Source organism: Hippopotamus amphibius, chromosome 7 (assembly GCF_030028045.1).
Source record: "Hippopotamus amphibius kiboko isolate mHipAmp2 chromosome 7, mHipAmp2.hap2, whole genome shotgun sequence".
Lineage (NCBI taxonomy): Eukaryota > Metazoa > Chordata > Mammalia > Artiodactyla > Hippopotamidae > Hippopotamus > Hippopotamus amphibius.
The window spans coordinates 119453374-119480209 of NC_080192.1; the positions used below are offsets into that span (position 1 = coordinate 119453374).

The 26836-nt window shown below is 34.1% G+C and overlaps 1 protein-coding gene across 2 annotated transcripts in view; it reads left to right on the forward strand.

Annotated features, from left to right (window-relative positions):
* Positions 1-26836, forward strand: part of STRN (striatin) — a 110670-nt gene that overhangs the window by 11821 nt on the left and 72013 nt on the right. The window lies entirely within an intron of this gene.

Sequence of the window (26836 nt, forward strand, 5' to 3'; positions counted from 1 at the left end):
GCAGGAAGTGTCTTTGGCATCATGTCCTAAGAAGTCTTTACAATCATCAGGGTAATGACAGTTTTTTTTTCCTAAAGCCCTACCTTAACATTTTATGCACATTTCTTATTCCTAAGTAAATAAAAATTGAATAGTTCTTCCATCCAGATAAATCTTATTTTAAATAAAATATTGTCATCATTACTTTGCATTCTACTTTTTGTTTGTAGTTGCTTTACCAATATGTTATGATTTCAAACATTTTTGAAATGTGCTTCTTTAAATAATAAAATAGAAATGCTTCAGTTATCCAGAATTTAGAATGAAAAGTTCTGATTTCCTAATCACTAAGCCTGCTTCTTTTCATCAAATAATAAAGTTTAGCTTTTCAGATCCTTGTAGCTAGCCAGCTAAGTGAGAATGCGTACAAAAAGACTAAAATATGAAAATACCAAAGTTGCCGAAAGCTCATTGAAAATTTGTTGTTGTGGATTAAAAAAAAAAAAAAAAAATATATATATATATATATGCTTTTGCTTGCCAGGTTTTTGGTTGGAACCTTAAGCACTTATTGAATACCTGGCATTGCTGGGCACTGGAGACACCGTGGAGAACAAAAGAACACTGTGGTTCCAGCTCACATGGAGCTTATAATTAAGCAATGATTCTTAACTTCAGATAGATCTGAGTCCATTATGCCTATGGTAATATCCACCTTGCCAGTCCCATTTTAGTTTTTCCCAGTTAAAAACCAACCAAGCAGTAGCAACAACAAAAGGAATCCCCCTGTCAGCCTCTTATCCATTAGTACAGTCATCCTATCCCTTCCTCTCTTTCATTTCTCTGTACAGGCCACATTTACTCCCTTCAGTTTTATTCTAATCTTATCTTTGTCTCTGTCTCTCTCAACTTCTTTGTTCTCTTTTTCTCTTTTGGGTTATTCATTTCTTGGCGTCTTGTGATCTTGCTTCCAGTTCTCCAGTCAGATAATTGTTCATCAGGTTATACTCTTTTTTTCAGTAGTTACATTAAAAAATAATAATTATTTTATTTTATTATTATTATTATTATTTTGGCTGTGCCGCGTGGCTTGTGAGATCTTAGTTCCCTGACCAGGTGTTGAACTCCAGGGATTGACCTCGCACTGTCAGCAGTAAAAGTGCGGAGTCCTAACCACTGGACCACCAGGGAATTCCCTTTAGTAGTTAGTTACACTTTGATTTAAGTCCTCTCACTCCAGTTGATTCCTTTTATTTAGGTGCCTTTTAAAATTATATCTGTAGTTAGTCCTGGTACTTTTCACAGATACAATTTTACATGTCAGATTTCTTGTTAATATCTTCACCTGGGTGACCTATCACTTGAAACTCAATCATCCTTTCTAAAATTCTTCTCCCAAACCAAGTCTACCTTCCTCCCCATACCCAGCCTCTCTTGCTTACCTTGTCTAAAAGCCTAAATTCAGCTTTCACTGAACATTTTACTCTCTTGTCCTCACTCTCCCAGCCACATATCTGATTTTATAAATCTGTGTAATGTTTTAAATCCATTTAAAATCACTTAATTCCAGCTGTTGTTGTTACCCTGGTTCAGACCTTCATCACCTCGTATGTAGTTGACTGCAGTAAGGCACCTTCCTAATTTTCCACCTTTGCTTTCTCCTAATTTTTTTACTTCTGGCCAAGGCATTCTACACAGTATTGCTTCTCAAGCTTCTAAAAATATTAATTTATTCAAGACATTCTTTTTTTATTTTTCATTTTTGCCTGTAGTAGATTTCAAATCTCTCCATAATTAGGCTGTCTATATTTCCTTCCTATTTGGTCTTTCTAAACCAAAGTAGTGTAATCTTGCTTTGTACATAAGCCATGCCTACCTTTATTTTTGTTTTTTCTTTTTTTTTTTAACCATTGTTCAAAAGGTTTGCATTCTGGAATGTTCTTCCACCACCTTATAGTTTGTATTACTCTTTCAGATTTATGTGTTCTTTATTCAGATTTAGTTTAAGTTCCATTTCCAACATGAAGAGTTTTTAGATACCCTTAGTATTTAGTGTGACTGTTCCTTTTTTAGTACAGTTGATCCTTGAACAACATGAGTTTGAACTATGCAGGTCCACTTTTACGCAGATTTTTTTCAATAGTAAATACTACAGCCTGTACCATCTGAGGTTGGCTGAATCTGCTGCTGTGGAACCACAGATATACAGGAGCTGCCAATGTGGAGGGCCAGCTATAAGCTATATAGGGTTTTCGGCTACGTGGAGAGGAGATGCCCCCAATCCTCTGTTGTTCAAGGGTCAACTGTACTTGCTTTGTCATTTGGCACTTAGGTTGTGTTACTTCATACTGTTTACTTTTTATGAATCTGTTCACATAATTTAACAGATATTGATAGGGTATCTGCAACATGCAAGTGACTGTTCTGGGTCTTGGGGATATAGCAGTCCATAGCAGAGATAGTCTCTTTCCTCTTGGAGCCTTAGCAAGTTCCTCTGTACCCAATTAGAAAAAAAATTTTTTTTCTAGCACCTGTCACAGTACATGTTAATAATAACAATGTTAAAATTGAGTTCAAATTTGCAGGAAGCAGCCTCTGGACTAACAATGCAGACCCTTCTTTCTTTCCCCTGCTGCCTTACTGCTGACCAAACTACACTTATAACTTTAGAGAAGAGGATGATTATTCTGTAGGATGAGGATATATTTTGGAAGGTGGCTGTTGTTTTGGATTCAATAATAAATTAAAAAGAAATTAGCCAAAGTAATACTGCCTTGGAAAACATTAACTCAGCTGTACACCATTAGTCTCCCATGAAAAGGATACAAATAAGTAGAATCAAGCAAATACAAATAGAAGCAAGCAAATAGAAATCTTTTTTTTTTTTTTTTATATTCATTGTCTTGGGATCAGTACTTATTCAGTTCTGTTTTTCACACACGTCGTCTTTGGTTCTGTAGAATCAAAGAAGTGTTAAACTCCTTCATTTTATAGTTGAGGGGACTGAGGCTGAGAGAAGTTAAGTAACTTGAATAAGATCACAAAGATTAGTGAGAGAACCAGGAGTAGGAATTTCCCAGATCACATCAAAGAACACTGAATTTTTGTACAATACAGTTCAGTAATTGATGTATATAGTTGTGGCCATGAATTATCAGAAAAATTTATGTTCACTGGCTTTTTTGAAAAGTGAAATAAAAAGTTTATTAATTTTTTTAAATTCAATATACTTCAAAGCTTAAATGATTTAATTTATATCAAATATTTTTTATATGTCAAGAGTCTTTCTTGTTTTTTCCTGTTTTGTTCTCTTTTGTTTTCTTTTCAGAGTGAGTAAAAATTGTTACTTTTGACATTTTGATATAATTTTTGATATTAGTTTTTTTAAATCAGGAAATGAATGTTATGATAATTGAAAGTCAGGTATTAATAAAAGCTTGTTTTAATAAAACTTGAATTCCCCAGTTAAGGAGTCTATTTGTATTGATTTTTTTTAACAATATTTTTGTAAATTTGCTATAACCTGAATTAGAGATTTAGAGCAATGAATCACTGACTAGAAACCACTAATTTTTCTACAAAAAAGAAACAATTTTAGTCCTTATTTAGAATTCAGAATTAAATTTAGAATTTATTTTTAGAAACTGTCTAAATTTTACATTTAATAGTTTTAAAGAAAACCAGAGCTGGACAGTGGTTAAAATGGTAAAAGCAGATTTTAATCAGGAACCATTGTGGTAAAGGGAAAGAGACCTTAATGTGGAACTGGGCTTAATCCCGAATACAGAAAGGAAAGGTAGAAATGTGTATCCAGTGAGGAGGATGTGTGTGCTTGTGTGCTGAGGGGGGAGCAGATGGAAATTACTAAGATGAAACATGAGGAATAAAGGGATATTCTGACTAAACTGACCTGACAGGATTCCTGCTAAAGGCAGGCCGGGTGATCAGATATCACCCGAGGGATGGTGAGGATGAGGAATTTGATCGATATTGAGGGTGATCAGATATTGAAGGTGGGGAATTCTTGCTGAACTGACTTAGTAAGATTCTTGCTAAAATTGGGCGATATAAAGATGGCCATGGAAATCCAAAGATTGCATCTAATAGAAGAGAGAACTCAGAGTAGCCTGACTAACGTTTTGTCAAGGAGAGAATCTTTATCAGAAGAAATGATTTATTTAAAATAAGAATAGCTGTATATACAAAACACAGGATATATAGGAAGACAAAAAGTACATAGTACTCCTTCCTCTCTCCAGTCCTTGTCATAAATCTGTTTAGACATAAATTCTACTAACAATTTCGTGTGTATCCCTCCAGAATTTTATGTATGTAAACATATAAACACAACAGTTGGGGTTTTTTTGTTGAACTTGCATTTGCCTTGTCAATAATTGCATCTTTACATTTTAAGTTTTTCCAATTAAGATTTCTCTCTTTCCTTAAGTAGAGATATCCTGTACTTAAAATACCTAGGAGTAAACTTAAGAATTTATAGGTTTTATTACTTCTGTGTGTGGGATTTTTTTTCATTACATTTCTACCTGGTTATTTCCAATACATGGGAAAGCTGTGCTTGTGTGTGCGAAGTCATCTAGTTACCTTGCAGAAATATCTTATTCTTTCTAATGCTTGGTTATTTTAGTTAGAAAAGACAAATGTAAATATTTCCAATATTTATTCCTCCCTTTTTCTAGTATTGGCTGTCAATCCCAGAACTTTATATTATGATAGTGGTACTGGCGGGTCTCCTTTTGTTCCTTTAAAAAAAAAAAACTTAAAAAAAAATTAAATGGAAATTGTGTAACTTTTTAGTGTGATCTTTGTTAGTGGTTTCTAAAAATTACTACCTAGCATGTTAAGAAAGTTTCTTCTTAGTTTTCTAGGATTTGTTAATAGAAATAGATAACTAATTTTGTTAATTGATTTTTTTGCCTCTCCAAAGGTATTTTTTCTCACTTACCTTACTAATGGCATAAATCTGGTTGAGTGTTTTTCTTTTGATATACTGATGAATTTTATTTGTTTATATTTTACTTAGGATTTAGGATTTTTGCTTCTGTGTTCTGAAAGTCATTATTTTTGGTAATTTTGCTTTGAACTCAGGTGCAGAGGGCTGAGTTCTCGTGCTTTTCAGTGCATTGCGCATTATCATTGACCTGCACGCAGCCCCTCTCTTCTTTCATTTACTTATCCATTTTTAATCTCCATTCCTCTCATATGCTCCTGCCATTTTTCTCTGTCTTTGTAAAATATTATTGTTTTACAAGTGCATGTGTTTTTTTATTTACAAAAATCAAATTGTATAATTTTCTCTTACTTTTTAAAAAAGATTCATCTGTGATGTTTTGTGGACATGAAAGCCATTACTTTTAACTGTTTGAGAATTTCTGTGACGTGTTAATGAGTAATAATAGAATTGCTGGTTTGTTGCGTATATGTAAACTTAATTTAAGTAATTTGCTGATTGGTTTCCAGAGCAATTGCCCTTGTCTACATTTCCGCTAGCAGTGCATGATTGCACATTACTGTTAACACTTGGCATTATCTAGAGTTCTGATTCTTGCTAGTCTGATAAATGTGAAGTTATATCTCCTATTCACATTAATTTGTATCTTTCTGGTTATTACCGGGATTAAGCATGTCTTCCTAAATTTGTTAGCCTTTTGGGTTTCCTCTTCCCTAATTTGCTTGTTTATATCCTTTGTAAGAGCATGGAATGTCTGTCTCTTTGTTTATTGAGATCATCTTCTATCTGTGGTCACAAGTAGGTTTAGTTTTAATTTTTCCTATAATTTTTGGTAGTTTTTCAGATTAGTGTTACAGTTTTAACAGGAAACAGAATGATAGTTTTATTTATTAAAGCTAAATAAATCTAATACTTATAAAGTAGGTTAAGATGAAGTCATCGGATTTGTATTTACATTAGGAACATCACTTAAAGTAACAGGCATTATTTTGTGTAGTGGATTTAATTCTTAAAAGGCATATTTTCTGGATCTTATTTTTTTAAATTAATAAAGGGAATACATATATACACACATGCATGCACACCCATACACATGCATATACACACATGCTCTTGTACCTACTTTAATTGTTTTGGGAAATGTTATGGGTTTGTGTGTATATGAAAACCAAGATTACCGAATGTATTTCTAGTCTGGAAACTCCAGCCTTATGTTATCTACCACCTACATGGAATGGCCACCCCCCCCCCTTTTTTTTTAATTTTTAAAATTTTGGCTGCATTGGGTCTTCATTGCTGCACGTAGACTTTCTCTAGTTATGGCAAGCAGGGGCTACTCTTCGTTGCGGGGCGCAGGCTTCTCATTGCCTTGGCTTCTCTTGTTGCAGAGCACGGGCTCTAGGCTTCAGTAGTTGCAGTGTGTGGGCTCAGTAGTTGTGGCTCGTGGTCTCTAGAGCGCAGGCTCAGTATTTGTGGCCCACAGGCTTAGTTGCCCCGCGGCATGTGGAATCTTCCCAGACCAGGGATCAAACCTGTGTCTTCTGCATTGGCAGGTGGATTCTTAAGCACTGTGCCACCAGGGAAGTCCTGAGTGTCCACCTTAATACTGGGCTGAGTCAAAAATTATCCGCACTGTGTAGAATTTACAGAAGTTTTAATATAACTGGAGTGCGGATAATTTTTGACTCCCCCTTGTAGTAAAATCAGTAACATATAAACTTATATTTCTGTCTTACCCTCCTTCCTTAAAAGCTCTTTTCATTATATCCTTATTGCCTTTGTATGGTATTTACGTATGAGGTAAAATACCTTAATAAAAGCTTAACTCTAGCATCTGTGTTTTCTTCAGATCTGTATTAGTGTACACATTTATGTTTTAAATATGATGGGTTTGTACATAATTATTTTAGCTGTTTTGTTTTTCTTTTTGTATGTGTGACAATGAAATGAGTTAATAAAACACTTATTCCAAAACAACATAACATAGGAAGAGCTCGATAAAAGTTAGCTTTACTAATTTTATATATTTTCATGTGTATAAGTCCTTGTACTTATTTTTAGTAATTATGTAACCAAAACAGATGTTATTTTTGCTTATCTTTCTGTCTGTTTCTGCATACAGAAAAGTTCAGAAGGGACTTCAGTTAACTGTTCACATGGGTTATCTGTACATATGGAGTGGGGGTGAAGGAGTGCATCTGTTGGTTGTTCCTTTATATCTTTACATAAAGTTTGGATTTTTTTTTCCATTTTACAGTATTTTTAATGAGGAAGAAGAAGATTTTTAAAAAGCAACCAAGATATAGCTTATTGAACCGATCTCTTTATGAGCATTTGGATAGCTTTGTTATAGGACAATGGTCAACATATGGCAAAATAGTCTATATTGGTAATTATCATCAAGGAAATGTACAATAAACTAATGAGGTACCCTTTTCTGTCTATGAATCTTTTTTTTTTTTTTGGTTTTTTACAAGATTGATTTATTAACTATGATACATATCACATAAGGCCTTTCAGTTTTTTACACCATGTCTATGAATTTTTAAAAATCAATAACACTCAATGCTAGGGAAGGTGTATTAAACTTTACTCTCATACATGGTTGTTTGTAGTGTCAACTGGTCAGTATCTATAAGGAAACAGTTATACTTTGACCTTCTAATTCTACTTGTTGTTATCCTGAGAAATTAAAAAATTGCCTTGAAAGTGTATATTCTTGAAGATCATCATTGGCAGTTTATTTTGTAATAGTGAAAAATTACAATATAGATGTTAAACTATAGTGAAACTAGTATCATTTAGGAATGCTTCTGGCTTCAGGTAAACCCTGTTAACAGTGACATAACAAAGATTATGCTTCTCATAAGTCTGGTGGTTGGGTAATCTTTTTGTCTGACATAAACTCAGCGAGGACATAAAGAAACTTTTTCTATTCTCTTCTGCCATCTTTCACCCTCAGTGTGCTGGTGTATTGTCTTCTTTCTTGTTACGTTATGATTACAAGATTGTTAGAGACATCAAGAGCACAGTGAAAAACAGCAAAAAGGTTTGTTTGAGGTTTTTTGTTTGTGAGTCTCCTTTATCAGTGAATGATAAACTTTCCCCAGAAGTACCTTCTATCCATCCCCAGCAGACATCTCATTGGTTACTTGGCTATGTGTGACTCTAACAGAATCTAGGAAAGCAAGCATTTGGCTTTCCAGATTCTATAGTGGGAAGTTACAAGGTAGGTAAAAGGGGATTGGGAATGTGTATTTTGAGTAGCCGGTCCACAAGATCTGCTGCAGTGGTTAAATAAGTTATGGTAAATTTACTTGAAGATGTATCGTAAACCCAATGAGAATGATGGTATAAAAACAGTAGTAACACAGAAAATGTGATTTTCATGACAAAAAGTAAGCTATAAAATTTTGCACCATGATTCCATCTACGTAGAGAAATAGATTGAAAGTGAAATTAGAAGGAAATAATTCAAATGACATAAATAAAAGCAAAATTAGAGTGTATCTGAATAGCTTTGCACACTACTTTTTTTTTGGATGGGGTGGGGGAAAGGGCTGGTGTTCTCTTGATTTGTATTTCTAAAAGCAAAATTGCCAAATCTTAGAGTATGTGTGTAGCTTGTCAGCCTCCTTTTGCAAAAGAAGTTTAATTTGTATTGCCACCAGCCATATAAAGATATATCTGTAATTCATCTGCTTGTGAACATTGGGTTTTATCACTTAATTTACCTTTTTAATTTAACAGGTATATACGGGATACATCAGAGCTGCCTTTATTTAAAACTTAAAAAAAAAATTCAAACTTAAGGAAAGTTCCAAGAAGAGTACACAAAAATCTTCACCCAGCTTTACCAATTGTTAATATTTAAAACTGTGATAATTTGTATTTTTTTATTACTATTTAGGCTCTGCAGTTTTCCTTGTAATGATTTATCATCTGTATAGTCTCATGGCTCTTCATCAGTCTCTCATTTGTTTTTGAGTAGAATCTGGTTATTGTGTTGATTAATATTGACCTTTTTTCTTAAAGATACATTTTTTGTTCTTTCATTTATATTTTCAATTTTCCTTTGTAGCATATCTTATCACACATGTTATGTCACTATGTAAAATGTCTTGTAGTTGAATAGTTTACTACATGTATCTTAACTCTGATTATAATCATTTCTTCAGAAGTTATAAAGGTTTATGGTATATTTATAAGAATGTAGAAAACTACTTTAAAAAGAAAAAAGAAAACCAGTATTTTATGTAGATTATAAGCTCTGTGAAAAAAAAATGGTCTATGTCTGTGGTGGGGCCATCTGCCCCAGCACAATTTTGTACATGGTAAGCACTGAGTAAATGAGTGGGTGGATTTTATAGTGGTATATTGGTTATAGTATGACTGACTTCAGGTTATTTCTTTCCAAAATGATTCCTTTTTTGTCTGAACAAGCATTAATTGATGGTCTTCCCCTAGTATTGTATTACTTATGGGTTAACATATTTTTGTTAGAATAGTTAGTGTCATTTTTTGAAACCTCTATTCTGTTCGCTTTTATTCCGTTCATCAAATGCTTAGTGATTTTGTGCCAGAAATTTTGCTAGGCATTAGGGATCCAAGGTAAATAAGACACAATTTGTATTTTAAAGAAGTTCTTAGTCTACTAATCACTTCAAATGGAATCCCTCAGTACCAAACTGTGTTGATAGTGATACTTTTTTTTTTTTTTTTGGGCGCATGGGCTTAGCTGCTCCGCGGCATGTGGGATCTTCCTGGAGCAGGGATCGAACCCGTGTCCTCTGCATTGGCAGGCGGATTCTTAACCACTGCGCCACCTAGGAAGCCCAATAGTGATACATTTTTTGATAGATTTTTTTATACTTATTTTTTGTCAAAGTAATAAATGCATGCAGTTAAAAGGCAAATACAGATCTTCCTTGACAATGGGGTTATGAGCCAGTTAACCCAGCTTTAAGTTGAAAATATCACATTGAAAATGCATCATATCTTTAGTCTGGCCTACCTTAAATGTGCTCAGAACACTTACATTAGCCTGCAATTGGACAAAGATCACCTAACACGAAGTCTATTTTATAATAAAGTGTTGAATATCTCATGTAATTTATTGAACACTGAAAGTGAAAAACAGTGGTTGTCTGGGTTCAGAATGGTTGTAGGTATATTGGTTGTTTACCCTTGTGATCGCAGGACTTACTGAGAGCTGTGACTGCTGCTGCCGCCCAGTATCACAGGAGAGTATCGCTAGCCTGGGAAAAGGTCAAAATTCAAAATTTGAAGTACAGTTTCTACTAAATGCATATTGTTTTCACAGCATTTGTAAAGTTGAACCATTGTAAGTCAGGGACTGTAGTACTAATGGGCTTATAATGAAAAACAGTTGTTCCCTGATGTGCCATTCTCTCCATCCAGGTATAACTCCACAGAATCAGCCACTTTTAAAAAACTCTTAACTGCCTTTTTTGTTATTTATTCATATTTTAAAACAGTATTCTTATACTACTCCTTGTTTGTCAGTTTTAAATAATATCTACTAACTTCACGTGTGGTAGATGAGAATTTAGCTATATAATCCCCTTTCACTTATCCACTCCACTTTCTATCCCCCAGTCATATCACAGTATTTATAGTTAATGTTTATATTATTATGTGAATGTACATATATAATATCCACTTCTGAGCCAGCCAAATTGTGTACTCTGATTGTTTCTTTTCCTATGCAGGTTTTTGGTTTTCCTGGAGTTAATGATTACCTCGTTTTCCTCCATGGTTTGATTTTCTTTGAATGTCGCTCTATTCACATACTTAAGTAGCTTTTAAATGTGATCAAACTTACCAAATAATGTCTCTGGCCTCCTCCCCTCTTTTTAAAATGCTTGATCTTATTCCTAGAGTTTCCTGTCTTACTCTAATGTGGGCTACTTGTTCTTTAGGCCTGTGAGGCAGCTCTTATCCTAGAACTTTCTTTGCGTCCCTCCATTGTTAGAACTCCTGTTTTCTGAATTATTTGTCTTCTTTTTAGTTTATCCTTTTTTTATATATAAATTTATTTATTTGTTTAGCTGTGTTGGATCTTCATTGCTGCACACAGGCTTTCTCTAGTTGCAGTGGGCGGGGGCTACTCTTCATTGTGGTGTGCGGGCTCCTCATTGCAGTGGCTTCTCTTGTTGCAGAGCACGGGCTCTGGGTGCATGGGGTTCAGTAGTTGTGGCACATGGGCTCAATAGTTGTCGCTCACAGGCTCTAGAGCTCAGACTCAATAGTTGTGGCACATGGGCTTAGTTGCTCCGCGGCATGTGGTATCCTCCTGGCGCAAGGATTGAACCCACGTCCCTTGAAATGGCAGGTGGATTCTTAACCACTGTGCCACCTACGAAGTCCTAGTTTATCCTTTGATTTTAATGGTATCATTAGACTCTTGAGAAAGGATGTATAGGAAGGAACTGTTTTGGAAATTTATGTGTCTGAAAATGATTGATGGTTGAAAATAATCTGAATATATTGTTTCATTTCATTGTAGCTTCAGTATTATTCTGATTCTTGTCTTTCTATATTTGTCCTATTTTTTCTCCCTTGGAAGCTTATCCCTGGTTGTCTGAAGTTTCATGATGATAGGTTTTGGTGTAAGTGGTGGTTGTTGTTTTGTAATTTGCATTCATTGTGTTAGTGGTAGATTTGTTTCTGTCACTCAGTTCTAGAAAAAAAATTTGAATGATTTTTCTTTGATATCCTCTTCTTAATTTTCCCAGGGCTCTCTTACAGGAACTCCTGTTTGTTAGATGTTGGACCTTTTGATTGATCCTATTACTTTCTTATCTTTGCCTGTCTGTTTTCCATTTCTTTGCATTTTGTTCTGTTTTATGGGAGAATCATTCACTTTATCTCTTGATACTTTATTTTTCTATTTTGACTTTCATATTTTCAATTTCGACGAGTTTTGTTTTTCAAAAGGTACTTCCAGTTATAAGTAAGTGCTAGGGATGTAATGCACAACATGACAGATATCATTAACATGGCTGTATGTTACATGAAAAAGAGTAAATCTTAAAAGTTCTCATTACAAGAAAAAAATTTTTTTCTACTTCTTTAATTTTGTATCTATATGAGGTGATGGATAGTCACTAAACTTATTGTGATAATCATTTCTTGATGTAAGTCAAATCATTATGCTGTACAGCTTAAACTTACACAATGCTATATGTCAATTTTATCTCAATAGAACTGGAAGAAGAAAAAAAAAGTGGTCAAGTAATCTATTCGATAAGATTGGGGCCCTTAGGATGAGACAGTATTACTCAGGATTGCTTATTTTCTTCTGTTGGTCCATCTAACCCCAAAACATGTATCAAAAAAGTCTAATTAGAGGCCAAATATAATATGCCACATGGATAAAGTAAAATAGTCTGACTGCAAAAAATAGAATTCTATTTTCTAAACATTTTTATAACAGCCTGTTATTTTGTGGTTGCAGTATCATCTCTTGTTTCATCAAGGTGTTGTATAGTGGTTGAAAAGTTAAGCTTTGGAACCAGGTTTGATTCCTGTATATGCTCATTAGCCCTGTGGCCTTGAACAAGCTGTTTAACCTCTGTGTGTCATAGTTCTTTTTCAGTAAAATAGGGATAATAATAGCACCTTCTTTGTGGGAGTCTATGAAAATTAAGTGCAGTAGTACCCGTAAACTGTTCAGAAAGATCCCTGGCACATAGGAAGTACCCCGTAAATGTTAGCTGTATTTCTCTGAGACCATTAGAGACTTTTTGAAATTTTGTTTTGTGTCTATATTGTCTGTTTCTTGGTGTTCCTTTTAATCCTGTTTTTGTCTCTGTATCTTATTGGATGGAGCCTTTTTTCAAATGTCTGGATGGACCATTTTAAAGAGTGTGTCATTCATAAACTGGTGGTAAGTCCTCTACTTCTAGACTAGGTGTCTAATATGGAGGCTTCACTGAAGGATGATCAGGCCTTTACTGAAGGATGATCTGATTTAGGTGAAATGGCTTTTTGGTTGAAAGGCCCCCTGAATTTCATACTTAAATGACATTTAAATTTTTTTCTCTGAGTTTATTCAGTTTTCTAGAAAATGATATTCTAATCACCTGCCTTGGAGAGAGAGCCTAGCTACAGAGGTAGATGGAACCTGGCTAAGGAAGTAAATTATAGGTCTTACCTTTTAAAGCTTTCACTTAGTCATCCTGTTTTTTGTTTGTTTGTTTTTGGTCACTACCTCATTCTTGCCCTCTACTGAACCTGGCATTCTTTTTTTTTTTTTTTAATATTTATTTGGCTGCTCTGGGTCTTAGTTACTGGCATGTGGGATCTTTGTTGCAGCCTGTGGGATCTTCAGTTGCAGCATGTGGGATCTTTAGTTGCAGCATGCAAACTCTTAGAGCTGTGTGACATGTGGGATCTAGTTTCCTGACTGGGGATCGAACCCGGGCCCCCTACTTTGGAAGTGTGGAGTCTTAGACACTGGACCACCAGGGAAGTCCCTGTACCTGGCATTCTGAATTAGGACCTCTCTGTTTACATTTCTTCAGAGACTAAATGTCTAGTATCTTGGGGAGGTGGGCTAGAAGTAGTTGTTTTATTTCAAGGAGTAGAGGTGGGTTCCTGTAGGTTTGACTGCACTTTATATACTTTTAACCTTCTCCCCTGTTTTAAGCCATGTGACACACCTGCCCCATCTGTGTATCTCATACCTCTTAATTTCCGAGTTTTTCAGGGTACTTTAGGGGAAATCTACTAGCTTCTCCTTGAACTCCCTCTGCGGAACTCCCTCTGCGGAACTCCCTCTGAGCTGCTGAGTTAGTACTCTTTCGTTATCTGTTTTCTACCTTCTAAATATTTATCATCCCTTGACCCCTGTTGCCTCTTTATATTCTCTTTGGTCTTGTGGGTTTATATCTTAAAAAAAATTATTTAATTCTCCTTGGGAAGGAGCTATTTTGTCTTATGTTTTAAAATTTAGCGTGTATTTGCCCTTATGACTATGTTGAAATACATGGAATTTTTTTCCTGTTTTTAATATATATATATTATTACTGTTATTTAAAATTTTTTATTTTTTGACCACACCTTCAGCATGCAGGATGTAAGTTCCCTGACCAAAGATTGAACCTGTGCCCCTTGCAGTGGAAATGTGGAGTCTTAACCACTGGACCACCAGGGACATCCCTTCTTTTATTTTCTAATTTCTATTTATTTATTTTTTAAAAGATTTATTATTTATTTATTTATTTATTTTTGGCTGTGTTTGGTCTTCGTTGCTGTGCATGGGATTTCTCTAGTTGTGGCAAGACAGGGCTACTCTTAATTGCGGTGTGCGGGCTTCTCATTGTCGTGGCTTCTCTTGTTGTGGCGCACAGGCTCTAGGTGCATGGGCTTCAGTAGTTGCAGTGCGTGAGCTCAGTAGTTGTGGCTCATGGGCTCTAGAGCTCAGGTTCAGTAGTTGTGGTGCACAAGCTTAGTTGCTCTGCCAGCTGTGGGATCTTCCCAGCCCAGGGATTGAACCCGTGTCTCCTGCATTGGCAGGTGGATTCTTAACCACTGTGCCACCAGGGAAGCCCCCTCCTTTTATTTTTTATTTCCTTTTTTATTCCTGTTTGCATTCTCCTAAGAATTTTGGCATACGTCTATCAAGTTCTATAAATTACCCCAAGGGGATTTTTAATACTTTACTATGTCTTTAAATCTATACATTAACTTAGATGTTAGTGCTATCTTTGTTAAATTCTCCAATCAGGAACATTAGTAGTGCCTTCCTTTATTAATCCTTCTAGAACCACTTTGTATTAGCATAGAGATAGAAATTTCCATTATTTCAGAAAGTTCAGTTGGGCAGTGCAGTTTCTAGTTTTATAATTTTCTTTATACATTTTTGTCCTTATTTAAATGAATACATTATATTATTCATTTATTATTGTTAGTCACTATTATGAATACTATCTTTTAAGTGTGTACTGTTAATACATAATGTTATATGAAAAAGAGATACCATAGAGCAGTGGACAGGGTGCACATGGGAGGAAGGGTTATCGTCTCATGTTTGGTATTCTGCTTTATAATGTTTAAGAACTTCATTATTTCATCCTAAGTACTTCGGTTTCTTAGGAAATTGAGCCCTTAACCAAGTGCACAAGAGATGAAATTCTAGTTTAAAATTTAGGGGATATTGCCCTTCTGGTGACCAGAAGGCTTATAACCTCTATCCAGGCACTGCTATAGAGAACCTGGGGAATCAAATTACTTAGTAATCAGAAAGTTGTTTTTGGTGACCTTGGATTGAAGCAAAGGAAGCAAAGGCTTGAGTCCATCCTGAAAACTTCATATGGAAAAGCCTGGTGAATATCTTTTGATTTTATTGTTGTTATTTTTGGAGGGTAACTATTTGCCCTCTATTTGTAGGGAAAATGAATGCTGCTGGTTTTATAGATTTATTTTATATCCTACCACTTGGCTAAATTCATCTATGATCTTTTAATTTTTACAGTTTCCTTGGGTATTCTAGGTACACACATTCCATTTGAAAACAATCAGTACTTTTTCCTTTCCTTTAATTTTTTTTTTCTCTTGAATAGTTCAAATACACGTTTGTCCAAGCATTTTTTTTTTTTTTTTTGTTACTATATAATGGTATTGGTGATGAGGCCATCTTGAATCATCTTTTGCCTTTTTTTGTGGTTCTGACTTGATTTTAGGTAGGAAATAAATAGGCACTTTGAAAGGTAACAAAATATGCTAGACCCTTTTGTAAACATTATGTAGTTTAATCTTTATAGTAACAATGTGAGTTTGGGGATATATCCCCATTTTTAATAAAAAGAAAATGAAAGCTTTGGTCAAATGATTATTAAGTGGCAAATGAGCTTTAAAGACACTAGATATTGAATGCCTTTTTGGAATCTTTGAGTCCTATAACATATTAAAGCTGTGAAGAACTAATAAGCTACATAATACCGAAAAGATAGATATGTAAAAGTGCTTTGTAAGCTGTCATGGAAAAGGTAGATATTATCATTGCCTCTGCTTAGCTTATCAGGGGTAAGATATGAGGTATGATGTATTAGGTATTTGGTCTACAAAAGCAACAGGAGGTCCCTGAGTGGCTACAGAAAAGTATTATACAATGTACCCGTGTGCGATACTTGTATTATTTTTTAAAAAAGCAACTCTGGTACACTTAGAAAATAAAAATTTGTTCTGTTGGTTTTGTTTTATTTTTAGAAAGGTAAAGCCTTGTGTTTGTTTAAATGTTTCTTGCAAGAACAAAATAGTTTAATAGATTTCAGAGGTTATCCTCTGGAATTAAATTTGAATCAGCAAGACATTTTTTGAGGCTCATGAACTTGATAAGGTAGAGATAAAGGAATATTTTATGAAAAATAGTAAAGTTGGTAATGAGTCCATAAAAACCGGTGACAGAGGACACCAAACTTTCTCAAATATATTTTTCATAGTTACTGTTTTCTACTGGCTTCATCATTGTATTGAAAAATTGCTTATTAATCACTCACAAATGCATAGTTTTCTGTTAAGTCCTGTTCAATATGTTGTAAAAATTCTATCTCTATATGTAATACCAATTGTTTATAGGACGATTTTAGCTAGCCAAATTGCTAGTTCAGTCACTTAGTCATGGTTAATGTTTCACCAAATTTGTTTCATGATCATGAATTTTTCCTTTAATTTCACATAATTTTCTTGCAACTGTGTGCCATTTGTCATTAGAAAAATAGATTATATGTAATTTATTGTCGAGGTGGGGGGAAAAAACCCAAACAGAACCCAATTCATAAACTTGGGTTCTGTTTTTACTAGAATAATGGTATCTTCATTTACTAAGGATAGCATATTTTTACTATCAGTAGACAGTAAAAGACAGTGTCTTGGACAACTGGTTGCTTATAATCTTTTCACAGGTAAAATAGGAACATAAGAAAACAGGAAGATTTTGTCTTAATGTGAAGCATAAGAAGAGAAAGGCTTAAATGTGTTTATTCAGGGGATTAGACATCATTTTTTTTTAAGAAATTGATTCTATTATATTTCCTGTCTGCCTTTGTCGTTTTGCTTTTGTTTTGAATATTTAATGTTTATAATTTTCATGTATTAGTACCAAAACCTTTTTTTTTAAGTAGTAGTAGCTGCAATTCACAATTCATAGTGACAATGTGGTAGATGAAAGAACTAAGAATTAAAAAATTTTTCAGAGCTCTGTGGAAAAAAAATTTTTGGCTTATAGTAATTATTTTTTATACTTCTAGTTTGCTTGTTATTATCTTTTTCATTTACTGTGACTAAGATTTTATCTTTTTAATAGAATAACATTGAATAACTGCAGCATTCTAAGGTACTTTGGGACAGAACAATTTTGTCTATTTGTTTATGTAGTTACTGTCCTCAGTAGAGTTATAATTTAGTAGAATGCAAGAATCCTGTCTTTATATCCTAATACAAGTCAAGTGGGAGACAAATAGTAGGCATTCAGTGAATAATTGTTGAACACATGAATGAAGGCTTCTGCCTTTAAGGGGCTTATAATCTGGTTGGAAATGAGATAAATCATAAACACTTGGAAAATTCGAGACAAGAAAATAATTGTGTGATAGTCCCAATTAAATGAGATTAGTTACGTATTATGTTTAGCAGAGTGCTTTAAAACACACACACACACACACACACAAAACAAAACCCACTCCATCTTTTTTGGAAGGAAATGTTAGGTAAATAAATAAAAATATGGCACAGAAACTTTGTTTATGAGGAAATTTTCAAGAAATTCAAAGTTTGCTAAAACGTAAAGCTAGCTGTAGAGTTAATACCGGATTAAAATACGGTTTTTGAGTTAGATATCAGTTGACTCCAGAGTTAAATAGACATCCCACTGTATTTCATTTGTGTTTATTTTTATATTTACTGCTTTTACTTGTAACCGTGTTTCTGATTCTAGTTGCATACAACATATGCTGTTGGTTGACATATGTTTTATTCAGCATACGTGTTTCACCCACTTGACTGTGAGCTCTGTTTTACTTGTTTTGTCAGTATCTTAGCCCTAGTGCCAGTAACTGTCATGGTACAAAATAGGTACTCAGTGTTGTGAAATGAATAAATGTGAATATTTGAGTCACATCCTCAATTATTAGTAGACTCCACTGTTTCATCTTAGCTTTTTTGTATATACGTGTGTGTTCTGGTATTGTACCCTAACTGGATTGGAAATGCATTGTGAGTAGCAACTTGTTTTATTTGTCTTTCCTATATTCTCCTTTTATGGCAGTTTGGACTGTGATAGATAGTACATATTCCCCAAAGATGTTATTGAACTGAACAAAAATGGTTGATTTTATTTTCTTATGAGGAGACTGCTAAAAATAGTCATACACAGGGAATTTGGAAGAGAATCTAAAAGCTAGTGTGTACCTGTTTGTCAGCCTGAGGACATGTATAAGACTTTGTCATTCTATGGAGTAAGAGCTGGGGTTCTGAGACAGCTCAGTTATTTGCTCTTTAGCGGCCTATTTGCTTTATTTTTGGCCTTGTAACTATGTCACAGATGGTGTAGGTCAGTGGTTCTCCAAGTGTTGTCCCAGAATAGCAGCATCAGCATCACCTGGATATTGCATATTCTCAGGCCCCACTCCAGACCTGTTGAATCAGAAATGAGGAAGGGGCCAGCCCAAGCAATCTGTTTCAACAAGTCCTCTAGGTGATTCTGATGCTGAAGTTTGATGCTGCCAAGTGATGACACTGTCTTTAGGAGAGAGGGCTAGCTAGAGGCAATGATTGTATGCCCAGAGAAAAACAACTAGCAGCCTAGTTGCAAGAGAATAATGTAATCCAAAGCTTTTCAGAGGAAATAGGTATAGTTTATAGAAGGCATAAAGATATAAAGCGTATTGAGTTTTCATTGTTTGCTCTTCCTTAGCTTAAGTAAAGTGTTTTATTGACTTTTACTTTTCATATATTTCTCTTGTTATTTGTGAGTTTGTGCTCAATTGACAGAACCTTAAATTAGTTGTTTTCTGGCACTTTTAGATTTTTATAAAAGCAGATGACAGAAAAACAAGTGAAAAATATCCAGCCCCAACTAATATTTTGTTTTTCTTTTTGAATATAGTTTTCAGTGATTTTGGTTTTAAATTTTAACCCTTTAAAATTTTAGCGTTCAAGATAGTTTAAATGGTTTCAAAAAACTAAATGGTATGTTTAAAATAATTTATTATTAAATACCCCCATGTGTGCAGGTAAATTATATTCCTTATATATATCCTTTTGAAAATTAGAATTGAAAATAATAAAAATAAAATTTCTGTGTACCATGTAGACTTAAATTGTGAAATATCTAGATACTGTTGTTTTTATCTTTTTTTACTTCTAATGGTTTGGAAATTGGAGGGCTAATTTTAGATATATAATATAAAAAACTTATGGAATTGTAAACAGTTTCCATGAAAATAAGTCTAAAGTTTTCTTTTCAAAAATATGTGCAATTACCATTAGTCTTACTTGTACAGAGAAATGGAAGGATGATGACTTAAAGTTTTAAAAAATGTTTTATTTGTAATACTTAAAAGCTATTTTCACAATTTATCTACTTGATCACATTGAATCTAGTTTTTCTAATTTTTTCTTAAGATTTCAATTGCATAATCTCAATCTCATTTTTGTTCTTGGAACTCTAGAAAGTTTAGGAGAGTTTACTCTGTGAAAATATTGGGGTGACATTAGTGTAGGTTGAGGCAGGATTTCTGAAAAAAAGTGATCAAATTGTGGCTTCATGGAGAGGTATACCAATAAAAGAAAAAAGTAAATAGCTGAATTCATCACAGTTCCATGCTACTGGATAATATTGGAGGCTAGGAATATAACTAGAGACCTGTCTCTTTTATTTCAGAAGGGATTTTGTTGTAGTGATGTGCAGGGAGAACTTTTAAGGAGCCTTTTGAGCCATGTATTTTCTGTCATGTGCTTGTTGCTAATACCTCCACTGCATTGGGTATGTGCCTTGAGTTTCTAAGTGGTGATTCATTCATGGTCTTGGACTATCACCTTGGTTCATTTGTGAGAACACTGTCCCTTTTAGGGATAACACCATTTAATCTCTTGGTGCTTCTTTTTTCTCCTTTGTAAAAATAATGAATTTGGATTGAAACATCCAAGACAGGGTCTGCAAACTGGTGGCTTGTAGTGCCATATCTGGTGAATGAGTTTTGTTTGGCTTTAAGACTTTAAATGCTTCAGTTAAGAGACTTTTATGAATAGTAACATGCCTAAAACAGCATTCAGAAGGTATAAAAGGGGGCATGTACATATTTAAAGGTAGGTTTAACTCCTTTTCCTCTTCCTCTCAGCCACCCAGTTGCTTTCTTTGGAGACATTCACACTTACTGCGTACTTCTGAATCATTCCAGAGTTATTACCTATGCACAGAAGCATAATGATATGTTTGCCTTTTTTTTTTTTCAAACATCAAATAGTTGCAAACTACATGCATTGGCTGTCTTGCTTTTTTTTTCCATTTAATCTATCTTAAGTATTATCAGTATATTTAGAGTTGTCTCCTTTGTAACAACTGCATAGTATTCCTTTGTATAGATGTATCACACTTCCCTTCTATTTTTCTTCTTTATTTCTGTTCTCCTTTCTTCCTACCCTTCCATTCTTCCCTTCAGTCTTTTCTTCCCCTCTCCCCCCCTCCCCCCCCCGCCTTTGAAATTAAACAGTCCAATTCAGAAAACAGTATACTGCCATATTAGGATAATCTTTACCTGGGACTTAATCTTTATTTTCAAAGGGAAGGATTTATACCAGCTACCATGTTTTAGACTCAGATTGTTTTTACAGAAAGAATTAGCTTTATGCTGTAAGAACATGTGTTTTAAGACCTTTTGTTTCTAACTTTCTGAATGGGGTTTACAGAGGGGAAAAAATGTAAGAAATTACCTTTTTCTTTCTCTGTTCTTGTAGGTCTTAGTTCAGGACCTAATTTTCTTCCAATTGTATTTAAAATTTATTTAACTAATTCTCTGTAGGTGGACATTTGGATTATACATATATTCTTATCTGTATTTTTTCAGTATATCATTTAACATATGTACAAGTATATTTGAAAGATAACAATCTAGAATTAGAATTGCTGGGTAAAGAGTATATGCATTTACACAGTTGATAGATATTGACAAATTGTCCACAGTAATGGTTGAACTGATTAATTAACACTACCACAGCCAACATACGAATGCATTTTCCCGACATATTATCAAATTATTGAACTTTATTAATCTGATGGAAAGGGGGAAATGTGATTACAATTTTAATTGGCATTTCTCTTACTTGTGAGATTGAACATCTTTTTCATGTGTTTGAGCCTTTTGTATTTCCTTTCAATCAACATGTTTGTGGTTTTTTTTTTTCTGAGTTCTTAATCTTTTTCGTATTAATTTGTAGGTGCTCTTTATACATCAGGAAAAGCAAACTCTTGTGATTTGTGATATGACTATTTTTCTGATTTTTTTAACATCCTTTATTTTTATTTTTTTGATTGCATTGGGTCTACATTGCTGCATGCGGGCTTTCTCTAGTTGTGGCAAGTGGGGGCTACTCTTCGTTGCAGTATGCAGGCTTCTCAGTGCAGTAGCTTCTCTTTTTGTGGAGCACGGGCTCTAGGCACGTGGGCTCAGTAGTTGTGGCACACAGGCTTAGTTGCTCCACAGCATGTGGGATCTTCCTGGACCAGGGATTAAACCCATGTCCCCTGTATTGGCAGATGGATTCTTAACTACTGTGCCACCAGGGAAGTCCCTCTGATTTTGTTTTGACATTTGTCAAAAAAGAACTGTGTTATTTCTCATAAGTTTTCCAGCAACTTTGAAATTACCGTATATAAATATTTTATTTTTTGAGGTGAAATTTATTAGTCTTTTATGACTTTGGGTTTTGTCTTATTTTCAAAAAGGCATTCCTAAACCTGAGATTATTAAAAACAAAAACAAACTCTACCTTTTCTTCTAATACTTTGGGGTTCCTTTAAGTTTTTTTGATCCTTTTGGCATTTGTTTTCGTGTGAGAAATAATTTCCAGGTGGCTACCCATCAACATTTATTGAATAATTTACATTTTCCTTAATGATGCACAATGTCACCTTAGTTTACACTAAATTCCTGTATATATTTGGGTTTGTTTTTGGATTTACCATAGATATGTTTGCTTGTGTATCAGTACCACTTTTTAAGTGACTATAAATTATAAAATATTTTAAAATATTTTAGAGATTTAAAATAATTTTTTTATTCTTGCTTATTTTTCCATGTGTACTTTAGACTCATCATGTATGATGTTTTTTAAAAACACTGTATTGGTAATTGGGCTTGCATAATTTTAAAAGATTAATTTAGGGAGAAATAATCATTGTAATGCAGAATCTTCTTGTTTAAGAACATGGTTTTGCTTCTCATTTGTTCAAGTCGTTTTTTGTGCTCTTTGTGCATTTAAAATATTCTTTGTATAGCTCTTATCTTTTTCTTGTAAAGTTTTTCCTAATTATCTTATCATTTCTGTTATTGTAAATGGGATTGTTTTCTTTCATTATATCATTTAGCTGGTTGTTTTTATAGAAGCCGTGGGTTTCAATTTATTATTTTTATATGCAGTTACTTTGCTAAAATTCCTCTATTTTTGTAATAGTTTGTAGTCTGTGTTTTCTTGGATTTTCCAGATATCTAGTCATATTGTTTGCAAATAATGATTTTAGTTCCTCTCTTTTATTTATAAACTTTTTTTTCTTAATTGAAGTATAGTTAATTTATTGTATTATATTATGTTAAGGTGCACAGCATAGTGATTCAGTATTTTTACAGATTATACTCCATATAAGTTATTACAAGATATGGTTATAATTCCTTGTCTGCACAATATATCCTTGTTGCTTATCTCTTTTATACATAGTTTGTATCTGTTAAACCCATTCCCCTAATTTGTCCCTCCCCACCTCCCTTTCCCCTTTGGTAACCACAAGTTTGTTTTCTGTATCTGTGTCTGTTTCTGTTTTCCATATACATTCATTTGTATTATTTTTTAGTTTTCCCATAAAAGTGATATTATACAGTATTTCTCTTTCGGACTTATTTTACTAAGCATAATATTTTCCAGGTCCATCCAAATTGCTGCAAATGGCACAATGTCATTCTTTCTTATGGCTGAGTAGTATTTTATTGTATGTGTATATATGGAATACTTCTAGAGAGTATACTCTCTCTCTATCCACACACACACACACACACACACACACACACATCTTCTTTATCTGTTTATATGTTGATGGGCACTTGGGTTCTTTCCATGTCTTGACTGTTGTGAAGTGCTGGTATGAACATTGGGGTGCATGCATGTTTTTGAATTAGTGTTTTCATTTTTTCCAAACTTCTTTCTTTCTTGATTAATGATATTGGCCACCACTTCCAGAGCAGTGTTAAATATTTGTGGTAAGAAATGGACATCCTTGTTTTGTTCCTATTGTCATTACTTCTTGGGTTTCTCTATCACACATGATACTGGCTTTGAATTGAATTGTTTGTATCATATTAAGGAAGTTGGCGTAGTGTTTGCTTCAAAAACAAAAATCTTATATTGACAGAAAAGTCACAAGGGCAGTATAAAGAATTTTTTTTCCTGAACCATTTGAGGGCGCATTGCCACCCACCAAATACTTCAGTGTTTGTTTCCTATAAGCAGGTATTGTCCTAGGTAACCACATATAGCCGGCAAAATCAGGAAACTGACACTGATGTATTACTACCATCTAGTCCTCAGACCCCATTCATATTTTGCCAGTTGTCCCAATAATGTCCTTGTATAGCCAAATCTAGTCCAGAATCATGCATTACATTTGGTCTTCATGTCTTTTTAATCTCCTTCAATCTGAAACAGTCTTTCCTTGACTTTTATGACCTGATGCTTTTGACGATTACAAGAAAGTTAATGTGAAATGCCCCTCAATTTGAGCTTGCCTGATGTTTCCATATGATTGATTTCAGGTTATGCATATGTGGCAGAAATGTCACAGAGATATTCTTTGATCACCAAGGAATATCACAGATATTCCTATTATTCCTTTTTGTTTGCCTTTTCCAAGCACCTACATCTTTGTTGTAATTTTTCTCTTCAGCAGTTCTGGGTTTTTTACTTTTAGTTTTTAAATTTAAGTATTCCAGTGTGTGACTTGGTAGGAGGATGGGGAAGCAAGTGTCCTAGAAATATAAGGAGTAGTTGGTGGGTTGGGGAATGAGTCACAGTAAAGACTTTTGAGTATTATAGGCTGAAGTGTCAGAATCACCCAGGACCAATGATGGTGGCAGAAATACAAAACTAGTCAAAGAGTATAGAAAGGAGAAATTTATAATTTTATTATTACTTTGGTTATATGCTTATACTGATTAATTATTGTTTTTATTAAAGCCATTTGAAGGCTGTCTTCTAGGCCAAAGCATTGTTTGACCAAGCAAGTTGGGCTGTCATATTCTTTTGACAGGATATTCATTTTTGTCAGCTTTAAATGCATGTATTATTATGCTTATATAAAATAATGATCTCATTGTAGAACATATAATTTCAAAAGGTTTTATGATCATTAACTATAGATATTGTAGTTTTTTGACGCCTTTTCCTCTGTGTATAAACTGAACCATCTTTAGCCTATTTTTAAATGTTTCGATAAAAGTAATCCTTATAATTGAATGTAAATTTTAAGAGCTTGTTGAAATGAGAACAAAAGCATGACAGTACCTACATTCTGAAAGTTATAAGAAGCTTGGTGAGTTGGATTTTATGTTTATTATGGTACTGAAAAAAGAGAAATGAGTGTCATTTGAACTAAGTAGAAGTAAGTTTAATGGTTCATTCACTAAACCTTACTTGGATAATCCACAATTCCTTAGGGATGTGGTAAGGTCATCATTAAATGTAAAATCTTGCTTACGTAAATAAAGCACTGTGGAAATATAAATAACAGTATCTGAGTTAATATAATAGAAATGAGAGGGGAAAGAATGTGAGAATAGTGAAACTGATTGCTGTTTTTGAGGGCCCCTAAGTAGATCTCCTGCCATGCTCCTTGTGGTTTTATGTTACTTTAACAAGTTAGTATTTGCAACATAGTTTTAATTCCTTAAGTGGAAAGTATTATTTCAATTCTAAATGTCTTTTTACTTATTCTGGAGAGCTGCTCTTTCCTATCCCCTTTGTCTAACTGGAGACAAGAGTTTTACAGTTTGTTTCATGTTAAAATGTAGGGTTGTTGTTTTTTTTTTTTTTTCTTTTTCTTTTTTTCTTTAGTAATGCTTGGGAGGGGCCAAGAACCTATGGAGGGCCATTGTCTCTGATTTTCCTTTTCCCAGCTTTCACTTTCTTTCCCCCTGCGTATCAAATCTAAATGGTGGTGGGGTGAAAGGTGGAAATTGAGAAAAGGCAGCTATTTTTTTTTTTAACTTTTTATTTTTTTATTTTTTACAATTAACTGCATATATTTAGAGTGTACAATTTGGTATCCCAATCTCCCAATTCATTCCCCCCCCCAACCCTCCCTGCTTTCCCCACTTGGTGTCCATATGTTTGTTCTCTACATCTGTGTCTCTAGTTCTGCCTTGCAGACCGGTTGATTTGTACCATTTTTCTATAGTCCACATATATGTGTTAATATACAATATTTATTTTTCTCTTTCTGACTCACTTCACTCTGTATGACAGTCTCTAGGTCCATCCATGTCTCTAAAAATGTCCCAGTTTCCTTGCTTTTTACAGCTGAGTAATATTCCATTGTATGTATGTACCACATCTTCTTTATCCATTCATCTGTTGATGGACATTTAGGTTGCTTCCATGTCCTGGAAGGCAGCTATTTCTTATTTGTACGGGAGGTCCAGGATAAAGTCTCTCAAGACAAGGAATCCATCATAAAATTTCAGTAGATGGTGAGGCTCTGAGAACTCCTACTTTACAAGGCTTATTATAAGAACTCATGATTTTACTTCACCCACTTTCCCCATCTTCACTCTTAAAAAAAAAAATTCTGTAAGTTTCAGGTGTACAGCATTATAGTTCGACATCTATATACACTGCAAAATGACCACCGCCACAAGTCCAGTTACCATCCATCATCCATACTGTTGACCCCTTACACCAACGTTGCCTGCCCCTCAACCTTTTCCCCCTCTAGTAACTGCTAATTTCTTCTTTGTATCTATGAATTTGTTTTTGTTTTGTTTGTTCATATTTTTTTTTTAAGATTCCACGTACGAGTGAACTCATACAGTATTTGTCTTTCTCCATCTGACTTGTTTTGCGTAGCATAATATCCTTGAGGTTCATCTATGTTGTTGCAAATGACAGGAGATACATATATATATATACACGTGTATATATATATATATATATATATATTTTATGGCTGAGTAGTATTCAGTTGTGTGTGTGTGTGTGTGTACCCCATCTCCATTATCCATTCTTCCATTGATGGACACTGAGGTAGTTTCCATATCTTGGCTATTATAAATAATGCTGCAGTGAACATGGGGGTGCATATTAGTATTTTGAATTAGTGTTTTCATGTTCTTCAGATAAAATACCCAAAAGTAGAATAGTGGGTCATATGGTAGTTCTCCATCTTCACTTTTTATAAAGGAGAATCTCCCGCAGTGCCTTAAAAGACAAACACTTGAGCAAACTGTACTGTATTTTGTACGTCTGCACCTATATTGGTTGTTTTAAATTATAGACTCTTAGAGGATATGGAATACGTGTTGTAACATTCCCTAGTCTGAAGTGAAATGCATATAGCTGTCCTTTTTTTTTTTTAATAAGTTAAGCATTTCCCCCCCTTGC